The sequence below is a fragment of the Bombus terrestris genome, chromosome 2 (genome assembly GCF_910591885.1).
Source record: "Bombus terrestris chromosome 2, iyBomTerr1.2, whole genome shotgun sequence".
In the NCBI taxonomy this organism is placed as follows: Eukaryota; Metazoa; Arthropoda; class Insecta; order Hymenoptera; family Apidae; genus Bombus; species Bombus terrestris.
The window spans coordinates 12,617,303-12,629,413 of record NC_063270.1 but is presented as its reverse complement, the minus strand read 5'-3'; positions in this window follow the sequence as shown (position 1 = coordinate 12,629,413).

Here is a 12,111-nt window from a genome sequence, read left to right as displayed (position 1 = left end):
ATATGGTACGAAGAGAAAATGTAGAAAGGTCACAAAGAGAAAATGGCTACACATTGGGGAAAAAATGAGGAAGTTCGAGTGAAAGAAAAAAGTAATAGTGGGAAAACCGAAATAGGAATCGATGGAAGTCTGTAGGCCGGAGAAAAATCTGGATTATGCAAATCAACGTCCGTGATAAGCTGAGAAGAGACGAGTTAGCGTCGAAAGTAATTTTGTCGAAAGGGAAAGGAAATATGGGTCGCTTAAGGGATTTAATGAGATCCCGACGAGTCCACTTGATCTGTGCTATTAACACAGCTGTGTTAAAAATGCCAACACGGTAACACGAGATCCCGCTCGAGTTATAATACAACTGGGAGAGATAAACGTTCTCCACTGCCAGAGGAATCGCGAATCCCTGTTTATCTCTTTGCTAGCAAGACTGAAACTTGAAATGCAACTACTACCAAAAGGTGTTTAATTGTATATCCCAATATATTATATATTTACTTGGTGGATTAATTTTTGGATTAAGTATCTCGTTTTTCGTTATTATACCAAAAAGAATCTTGAACGATCAATAACGATCAAATTACCAAACTAAGTGCCACCATCCGTCCAAAAGCGCATGATAAATAATTTCCTCGCGTTTTCCTTTCCAGCCTTCCATTATCGCCGTATCTCCCGCTTCCGCAACTTCTTCTCTCTCGGCGAACTTAATAACCCTCTGTTCTTTAATAAGAGGCTGAGAAATAAATTATGTTCCCGGGACCGGCCTGGGTGTTCCCGTCCCTCCACAAACTTTTCAAAGTTGCGGATGCACGTCTGTCATTATCCAAACGTTGGCGAACAAACTCGAGGATGATTAAACTCGTACTATCAAAAGAAATTCACCGTTCCTTCTTATCTGCTACAATGGCGTTATTGGGAGCTATAAATCGCAAAGCTATGAATCGAACAGAACTCTGGTTACAAAATATAAAACATAGTTAGATATATACAAGTACAATAGGTACTAGTACAATAGGTACTCGTATCTCATGTGGTTCTCATAGTTACACCTTTTTAAATTCGTCGATACATCGATTAGTCAAAAATATAGCAGCAGCAGAATCAAGCAACATTGTCAAACAAACCGCAGTCAACGAACTACTAATCAACCAAACACGTTTACCTGTGAAACGATCAGATTTTCTAACAAATCTCAAATTTCTATAGCATCTCAGATTCATCAACAAATCGTCAAACTTGTCAAAATTGCCAAACAGGGTTCTGCAAGAGACAAGCTTAAAAATTCAAGCCATCAAAGGGAAGCGCTAAGCAACACGAAACATCTACTGTTGAGTGAAAGTGTGGCAGTAGTGATGGAGCGATAGAGCACAACGCGACGCGATTTTCAGTGATATAAAATCAGTTTCATGATCCTGCGTGCATCAGACGCGATTCTCAGAATTGACATTGATCAGAAGAGTCAACGATGATTACTATTATAATGTAGCTCGCAGGATATAGCAACATAAACAGTCAGTTCCAGTAGCAGTCGCTGGTTAAACAAGACGGCAGATGGAGAGAGGTTACGACAGGAAACGAAGAATCGGGAGAACGGAAGGTGCATGGAGAAGCAAGGACGACAGGATGGAATACGTAATCATTCCCTTCAGAACGTACTTGTCTACCGTCGAGCGATTTTCTTCCTTCGCAAATCCGTGACCGGTTTCTGCGCGTGATCAACGACGTGAGATGGATATCAAACGCCGAGCGTCTTACTCTCCTTCGAAACCACGTAAACAATGTCGAAAGTGTCGATAGATTGCATCCGACGTTACAAACGCCTGCAAAGGTTTAAACGAGCAAGATCTTTAAGAAGCAAACTACCTTTGTCTTCTCTATATTCATGATTTTCCAAGTAAAACGAGGTTGTCTGAGATGGTTGAAGATTGAGAGAAGGGAACGATCAGAGCGAACTAGCGCGTATTCATCGTCACGTGCTTTATTTGTCGACGATGTTCCGCGAATTCTGCGGGCCAACGAGCCGAATGTTCCATGATTACGCTCGCGAGACAGTCCCGAAGACGTTACGATTGCAGCCGAGGTAAATTCGGCCTAGGCAGGAATCCGACGAAACGAATGTCGCTAAATTGAATACTACGAGGCTGCGACCTCGTTCCCACTTAACTATGATCTTGCATGATATTGCAACATCCGAGCGTAGAAAGACAAATAACGCCGGATGTACCGAGCGACGTTATTTCACGAAAGCCAGAGCGGATTGCAGACAGGCGAGCGTTTTCTTGAGACGACCGAGCTTGAAACACGAAACGTTATTGACCGAGCATGGAAAAAAGAAAGCTAACAGAAGTAAGATCGTACCGTCGACGAGGATGACAGTCGGCGAAGAAATGGGGATTCTATGATCTAGATATAGTTTCAAATCTCGATAAATTTCCTTCCCCTATTCCGAGGTATTGGAATTTTCTTTTTCATACTATTGATCATTGTAATAGTTTTAGTTCGAAGAAACGAATCCTTTATTCCGACAAGCGACTGGTTGAAATCATTCTTGAAATTTAGACCCTATCTTCGATTCATTTCTCTTACGAAAAACGTCACATTCTTTTTGTCTGCACATATATCATAAATTAATGAGCGTCGTGCATCGATCCACCGTGTCGAAGTTGGAGATCGAAAATCTTTTAATCCAACCGCGCCGTTCCATTAATCGTACACGCTCCGTTCTACCTCATAAAGGATCTTTCCATTCTGCGGATGTATATTTCATTCGAAAATTACGAACTTAATATTGCTAAAATGACGAGGTTTCAATCGGGTCCTCACGGTGTGCATTCACGCGACGTATCAATCCATGCGACATCCAATCGACGTATGTATGAAGACGCAGTATGAATGAACGAAACATTGGTAAGGCTCGTCTCATATATAATAAGCGGCTGAGCGACGCTTAGTTTTCAAAGCTCTCTTGGGATCTCTGTGGCTAAACTAGTTTCACCTGTAGTTTTACTTGGCCAACTCCCGCCTCGGATTAATCTAAATTAATGTTCGAGCTGGGCCGATCCACCAATCGCCGGACCGCGAGATATTAGGTCCACGTCCCGCAAATGGAAAGTTCCTCCGAAAGTTCGTTAATTTTTTAACCGACTGAAACTGTGTGCTTTCCAATCATCCGAGTGTGGCCACAGACGCAGTTATACGATAGAAAATTGGAATGTTTGGTAAAAAAAAGTTTTGGTAAAAAATTCGAGTGTATGATAAAATAGTGAAATTCAAACTGCGCCGATATTATGATATTAAAATATTGTTTGTCCTAACGGTTGTACCCTTAGCTTCTACAAAACTTCGCGAAATATAGTTTTACACATTTTATTCCACTTTTACCTATTTTATATTAATATTCCTTCTTCATCGTTAAATGACATTAAAAACGAAAACTCGACAAAAGACGCGCTTATTATTCCTCTTATGGTTTTCCATTCGATAACAAGAATTTGTCCGCTTCCATTAATTTAAATCTGCATCTATAAATTATCGCAATAGCCAAGAACGTAACTTACAAGCGTTTAGAATTCGGTAGTCACAATAGCAACAGACATACACAATTATTGAAAATTCAGAAGCGAGTCGCAATAGAGAAACGGAACAAGGGACTGTCCTTTGAAATTAGCCTCTACAGATTATCTCTGTGATCTGTCATTCAAGATCAGAGACATTCCACTTGGAAGGATCCGCACTCGATTCGCGAAGCAATTCCCGCGAAATTCCAGTCGCTTAATCGGATCCATTCACCGATACGGTGCCAGGATCCAATTAATTGTTTAGAGATATCGAATCGTACGCGTCGAAAGGGGAAGTCGAGCAACGCCGTTTCGATTAAGATTGCAACGCGGTATTATCGCGCCGTCTAAACTGCATGTCGGATAGCTTCCTCCGCTAATCTGTCCGGGATTAAGCAAATTAATCGCCATCGACGAATCGGATCGGTTCAATATCGGGACACGTGTAATCCGTCCGTTTCTCGATTCTAATTTTAACAGGGCAGACTGCTCGTAGAGATGGCGCGGGACGGTAATTAGAGCCGATCGAGTTTCCAGCGCAAACGCTTTGATGGAAATCCATATTTGTGCTTGGCAAATAAATGTTTCGATATTCATAGACCTGACCGATGAAATCTCCAGCCTCTGAAACGTCCATCCTTGTCCATTCGACGATCGGAATAATTATCGCCTTTAACGAACGCCATCGAACCACGAAAAACAATTTGAACCGAGCGAATTGCATTTCGTAAGATCCATTTTTACTTTTATTATAGCAGATCAACAAAATTCGTAATTTATATTTCTGTCAATATTAATCCATGCACGTGTTATACATTTATCTCCTTCAAACTCATCTTCTTCAAACTTCGATATGCTTAGTCGAGGTTACCAATTATCCTTGGTCCGCCTGGTGGAATTTGTAGTAGGAATAAAAGCGTTTCGGGCTTCTTCTTGGCACCCAACGAGAAAGAACCGTGAGGGTCATTGTTGAGCGGACCACAATGCTCTTATTCCGTCCTTACCCTGCTTCATTAGCAGCGGTACGCGAGGGCGACGCGCGAGGAAAGCAAAAAACCAGAAGGTTCATTAATATTCAATGTTATTAACTCTCAGTTAGAAAGTTTCCCGCAGAGTCTCCGAGCTCTGCCTACTTCTCTTCTTTATCCTTATCTCTTTTAAATAAAAACAAGTCCCTAATGGTGATTGTGGCTGGTACCATGAGAGTACGTAGAAGTGGAAAATCGAAAATCTTTAGCGAATAGAATTACAATGTAGGTTCGATTAACCTATTATCCCGTTAGTCGAAAATTAGCGACGAATTATAAATTTCAGTCGATATTTCGCGATACGTGTCTGAGTGCCGGAAAACTTGGTTAATCGAAACCCTACCGTACTTGGTTGCACGTGGTATAGTAGAAACATGGCACGTCGTGTTTTAGGCAACTGCCACCACGCCTTCCATATTCGTCTGAGAACGTAATTACCGATTTAATTAATTGGACTTACCGGGTGCTGGCTGCGTGCACTACCTCCGGAGTCACGTTAATTCGGCGTTGCCCCAGTCGGTGGACATGGTTCATCGACGATAACAATAGGCCCGCAATTACGTGACGTCTTCGCGAGACTAACGCCATTGTCTGGCCGATCAACGATGGCTTCCAATCCAGCTAGGTTTGATCGCCGCCTGGAACAGAGATTCCATTGATTTCCTCTCTTTATTCGTCGATTCGCGCCCAGCCGACGTCGCTCTGCGCGGAAATATCGATTGTGGTATCGATAAATTGTCTGGTTCCGCGTGCGGGTGTCCCGCCTAACGCGGTTAAACGCGTAACACGCAGCTAATTCGTAGTATGGAAAACATGCACGGCAAATGGGATTAGAACGACTCGACGATAACGACTACGCTGGATTTTCTGATTAATTATTACGCACGTTACCGTATCGGTCGGGTACTCTATGAACTGTCGATATTTCTGTCGATATTACTTCATAGACGATAGTAATTTTGCAGCGGACCAAGCTTAGGAAAACGGAATACAGCGTGACTTCTATCGATGTTTATTTAGCGACTCTCGTATATTTCAACTTTAACTTAATGATGGGATATGTTGCTTCCTTTTGCCTTTGCACGGTATTAACCTATCGCTTATTATACGAGTTATTTCTTATTACTACCGTTGAGTTGCACGAGATCCACTGTTTATATAAAATCTATTTTACAGAAAGAAACAATGGAGATGGGCTTAAATTGAGAAGATTTGTTTCACTCTCCATAAAATAACAACGATTACTTTACTTTGGATATTTTTTAGTATTTGGTCCAATCTTGGCTCAGTTTTGTATATTTTTTCTCGTAAATGCATAAACATTGCAGTCCATTACATTGAAAAGTTCACTCTCAAAATCCATCATAGTGTCACGAAGAAATTGTGTCACCATGATGTACAGAGTTCGCAAATAGCTCCATTGTCTACCTCACCCTGTTGTACAGCCATCGATTGTTTAAAAAATGCTGTATAGTCTGCAAAAATCGCGTTTCGACAAATTCTTTCAAAAACTTGGTCCCAGACGATAGGATCAAACGTGACAACGTACCTAAGCAAATATTTCTATTAACCTTTAAACGAGAATTGTCATTGTATATTCTATTTCATTTAGTTAGAATCTTACGCTATATTATTTCTCTCATGAAAGACGGACAAAAAATGTTGAACCTTCGTTGGAATAATCGATACCATTCTTCGCTGAATATAACACGGTTACATTAACATTTCCTCTGGCTCCTCTAACATTCTCCAAAGACTCGAATGACTTCGGGTAAAATCGACTTCGAGAAATTCATTCAAGGAATTCGTTTAAAAATTCATTGGAAAAGAGCGAAGAATCGTTCGAGAGAAAAATTTCGCCAAACTATTCAGGTAATTAAGAAAAAATTAGATAAAGATGAAAGATGCTAAACTGCTACCTTTTCCTTAAATTGTCTTACGAATTTTACAAGCAACCTGACGTCTATAATTTTATCGATCATCGCTGACAATCAAGTTTGATTAATACGTCGATGAAGGACGAGATTTTATTGCGCGAATGCCCGGTTGCCAGCGAAATTTTCGCCAACCCCTGGGATTATTTTCAACGGCAACTGCAACTCTTTCAGCCCGGCGTCAACATCAATATTAATTCATATCGTTGACAGGGCGCCGATACGACGATCTAGGCCCGATGTAAATACGCCAGCGCGGAATAAACGCGCGAAACGTATTTGCCGCCCCTCTATACCACTCTTGCGTCAATATTGCGTGAAAGCCTCGACCGCCGCCGCCAGCTATCCCCGGTTTTCGTGCGGAACACCCACCAGAAAATGAACTCTTATTTACCCAACCGTTTCTTTTCACCGCGCGAATACTTTTGACGGCCGACAACGTTTGCAGTTGGTCAGAAATTGAAAAATTCTATTGTCAGGCGCGAGACGGAATGTCTTTGAAAGATCGTGGCAGCTCATTAAGAAGGTACATAATCGTGCGGATTAAATGTGATTAAATCGATATTTATTTGGTATGTTTATTCGGTGACCAGATTCATGAATATTTAAGCTAGGAAATTGTTAATACGTACTATCGATACATGTATAATTTTGCGTGCTAGACTAGATTGGCCGCGTAGTAGTGGCACACGTATGTGAATATGCGTGTGTGGAAATATGTGTGTGCGCGGCGTCTCGAAAAACAGATGAATGTAATTATTCCGTTGACAATGTGGTATGGAAGCTGATGAGACAAAGAGAGTGCTGAGACGCGTGCGAATGTATATCGACGAAGATCCAGGAAATCGTTTATTAAATAAATCTAAAACTATTTTAATATGAATTCTAAATGTAACCTTAGTGTTCCTTCACTTTTATTTCGGCAATTAAGATCCACAATTTTCAACACGTACAAAGAATTGAAATTACGTCCTGAATTTTATGTACCTAAATATATACCAAATACACTAACTTGTTGCTGTTAATTCAAATTTAACGTGTCAATGGCAATTTCCTTTAATTGAATAGATTTTTGAGAAAACTATTTCCAATGATAACATAGAATTTATAACTAAATTTCTTCTAAATTCTTGAAGTTTATATAGCAAATAATGATTCGCAGTTTTTACTCGATTTCTTAGTTCTTTAGCTCAACCTGAATCCGGTTCTTGTTCCTGCAATTGTAGCTGAAACCAGCTCGACTGTCGGTGTATTTAATTACGCGCCACGTTGTCATCGCAGCCTCCATATCTATTGTTCCAGTTCATAGATCGCGATTCGGGGTGTACGTTTGTCACGACAAATTAACGGTTCTCATTCCTACCGAGGTAGTAGGCGATATGACACTGTTACGGGCATAATTGCGGACGCGTTGCATGGTGACTTTAATATGACAAGCAAGGAGTAATGAACGCACCGCTCATAAAACGGCCGACCGTTTCCGGTAATCGCTTCCAACGGCCGAGAGATCGGCGTGAACGTAACAGTTTCAAAACTGACGCTGGCCGAACAGGTTACTCGATCGGCTTCATCAATTTTTTAGAATTCTCAGTGGAAATCGTCGTTGCGCTTCCAAATACAATTTGTCAAGACAATAAACAGTATTTCTTCTCAGAATTAGCCGTATAAATAATATAAGATTTACTTGTTACACGTTATGGGAACTATGTAACTATATAACCATATAACTAATATCATAAACGTCTTACAATTCTATCGCGAAGCTAAGATATCATAATCGTAATAGCAGCGTATCGTGTTGCAACCAGACAGTATCTAATTCTTCGATTAACAGCGAAACCAGAATACGTACCTGTTCCGGGATAAACGCTAATGGAGTAGAAGAGGAAACTCACGAAAGGATACAAGTAAGGGTCATTTTCTCTCAGTTTCATCCATCCTTCCGTACGAAACTGTCCCTAAGGACGTCTCGCCATCTTCGCACGATGACAGACGCGTCTGGCCATCGATAAAAATCGAGAACACATTTCTCTCTGTTATTACCGAGAAGGGAAAGTAATCCGATGGAACGAGGATCGAGAACGAGAAGCGGAGGTTATTTTTCGTAGCATTCCCGTGAGGAATACATCCGAGACGGTTTTAAAACAATATTGACACTGGCCTGGCCGAGACGACGAAAGAGTGGCAAGCATATAATTCACGAGAGGGGTTGCTGTTTACGGCGCGGACCGGTCGTCGACGCTAACGATGTTCACACCGGCTCTAGCAAGCTGACGAATAATTCAGTGCTTTAATTACGGCGTAGACTCGGAGGGTAGCTCAATATTGCATCCGGCTCAGCGTATCTGTCAGTAATGCTTCTTCCTTGTTGGTTAGATGCGCTTTTGTATTTGTTATGATCTCGTCAAGAAAATGGAGAAACATCACGCCTAGAATCCCTAGTGCTGCCTAGAATCCCTTAGTTCGCAATATTACGACCACGATTTGTTTCACGAGAGACGTTTCTCATATCGGTGGGAATTAACGTCCCTTCGATTTCGAGTGCTCGCGAAACCCCACTGTGAAATTGTATAGCAGCTATCGATGGAATCGAGACGTTGCAATTATACGATCTCGAGAGACGCTATGCTCCATTGGAAACATAATTATATTACCCGGAACGAGTGACAGGATTATTATCGGAATCGATAACAGAATTTTCCTAGTAAAATTGTATGTGAGACGTGTTTTCTTTAGGAAGGCTACACGGAGCGCAATAGAAAGTTTCTGGCGAAGTTTCTCGGCAGAAAACCGGGTCGAAGTGGCAACAAGCTCGCTAAGATCTTTGAATAATTCGCGGTCTCCTCGCGCTCACACAGCAGCCCATAAAACTTCCTAATTTTTCAGGCATCGTCACTGGCTGCGTGCTTCCGCCACCATTCGTTCATGCATAATCAACACGAGGCTTACCTCGCGTGTGTCGCTGCGGGAGCATTAAAAAATAATCCACAGAACGTTCGCCTGCTAGCTTGAATAAGTAGGTGCGAACGAATAACATATTGCCGCCCGGGTGTCGGTAAAGGGACTGAGAAACGAGCCTGGCGAAATTAAAAGTGCCATACAAACGTTCTAGAGTTCTCGTTATAACGAAGAAACTTCGAGAAGCTGGACGGAAGACGAACGACCGGGTCGAAACGAAAAGGGGTAAACGGGACAAACTGATGAAGAAGGATGGGGTAGAAGTGAATTTAAAAGACGCGGAAAATTGTTTCTGCCGATGACATTTCGAAAGAGAATTCACAGCAAGGTAAAACACACCGTCGCGCCATAATTCTGGAGGCCGATAAAGCAAAATTCCTACGACACGCCGTAATTCTACCGGCTCCCCGGAAACCCTTCTAAATTCGGCGTTTCGCTGGCCAACCTACTCCCGACGTAGCCGTTATTTACAAACCGAGCCTTAATAAGCACACAGGGCCTGGAAACCGGTGCAATCACGGAGAACCGTTATTCAAAGTCTACGGTGCATCCGGTACAGATTTAACATCGATCTGACTGCTCGCAAGGTGTGTTTCTTCTGGATCGTAATAAAAAAATTGTTTTTTTTATTTCAAACGTAGGTTTCTAAATTTCTGTTAAATAATTCCAGTTGGATCGTCATCCGAACGTTTACAGAGGAAAATTTAACGTCATCAAGCACGATCAAACGATTCGTAACTTTTTCATTTATTTCGTTACTAATCTTGTTAGAATTCATTAATATTTACTAAGATCTTGTAACGCGTATCTTGTGAAATCTCGTTAATAATATTACTTCAGTCGTGCAAAATAAACCTGACAGATGGAGGAAACCGGAGTATCAATAACATCGGAAACTCTAGACGAGCGTTTGAAAATTGGGCAGAAGTTCGTGCCATACGCGCAGAGTTCGAAACCGATCTCTTTGATCTTCCAGTTACACGCTGTATAATTGTCCCTGGCAACGTACACACCGTTGTTCCATAGTTACCCTTCTTTCTGTGTCCAGTGTATCTAGTTACAGCACAGTACGGTGGAACCAACGTAAATACAGTATGCAGGGAAAAGAAAAAATCAGTGACACCGGCGGCGTTGATCCTCGATCAACGTTACACTAGGTGGTCGAATAATATATAAGACGAGACCACGAAGAACGCCTGATTTGAATCTACACGGGCTGTAAAGTTCATTAGATTTAAATATTTATGAGATCGGGGTAGAGAGGCAGGTCCCAGGTCAATTTGAAGCTGGAGGAAAACGACTTTGGTTCTTTATTCCCGCGGGATCGGCGCACGAAGACGGCAGAGCGGGCTCTGCTCTTCTCTCTGAGGCTTCTAAGCATTCGGGAGTCTGGAAACGATGCAAAAGTTTCCCGACCACGGATTACCAAAGAAGACAACTCCCAAAGACAAATGCTCGATTTAATTGACCGAAGCATCGCTTCGATTCGAACGAGCGCCCATTCTCCAACGTTTCGTAAACGCGAATCCGTAAACGTTTAACGTCTTCGACCGTCGCATTCCGCATTGCGGATCGCCTGACTGCGATCAAACTGAACCACGGCAATTTCCTAAGCTCTACGATTGACTTAATTAACTAGGGCGGAGAAAAAAGGTCGATATTGTCGCGACTGATCCTACAGGATTTCTGTAAGTGCGATCGGTCTCTTCGAAAATCATACTAGGAATTTTCTAACCAGCCCTCCCGGACAGCAATTAAAATTTACTACGAATATGAGGTAAATTTAAGCTAATGATAAATGCGCCACCACATCCAACTCCACGCGCAAATTTATGGTCGTCCCTTTATACGGACTAACGCCGGATGAGGACCTCGTATGATTTAGAATACGAACCAACTTGGGTTTCTCACTTGAAAATCGTATTGTTCGGTAACCAACTGTTTAGTATCTACAAGCTACCTTAATGTGTACTGTTTACTCGCGACATTAACAAAAATCTTCTAATTTACATTTTCCCTCAGTTAACTAACCATCAAGCATTAACTGTAAGTTTACCTTTTGTCTTAAAAATTTTGTTTCTGCATATACATACACATTGCTGATTATAATCATAAAAAAATATTAAGACACCTGCTGGTATCTAACGTTTAAATCATAGCTCGTGGCGTTTTCCTCGCTTTTGCCGATACGTATTCGTGCGCTTGAATTATGAATATTTTCATCCGACCGTCTACCTGATCGTAAGTCTGATAGTGCACGCCTCTTGACAACATCGTTCGCATTCTTTCAAGGAAGAACAAGATGGTCACAACGAGACCATAAATACACTACAATAGATTCAGACGGGGCACACTTCATGCCAAACGCCTCCACGCCTCTTGTCCCGGCGTCACGATTTATAGCCAATTTGAAAATGAAGCCACGAGTGGATCACGGTAGACAAAGGTCCAGCGTTAGGACCTTTCTCCCCTTATACACACATTCACATGCTCATATGTACGTGTATACACGTATCTAGTGATCGAATCGAACATAAATTTGTTTCGGCGACAGGATTAAGCCTGACCCGGTTTCTCGAAGGCGTGGCTTTCTCGCGGATTCGTAGGAAATCAGGGATGCTGGACGGTCGATTCCTGGGGGAT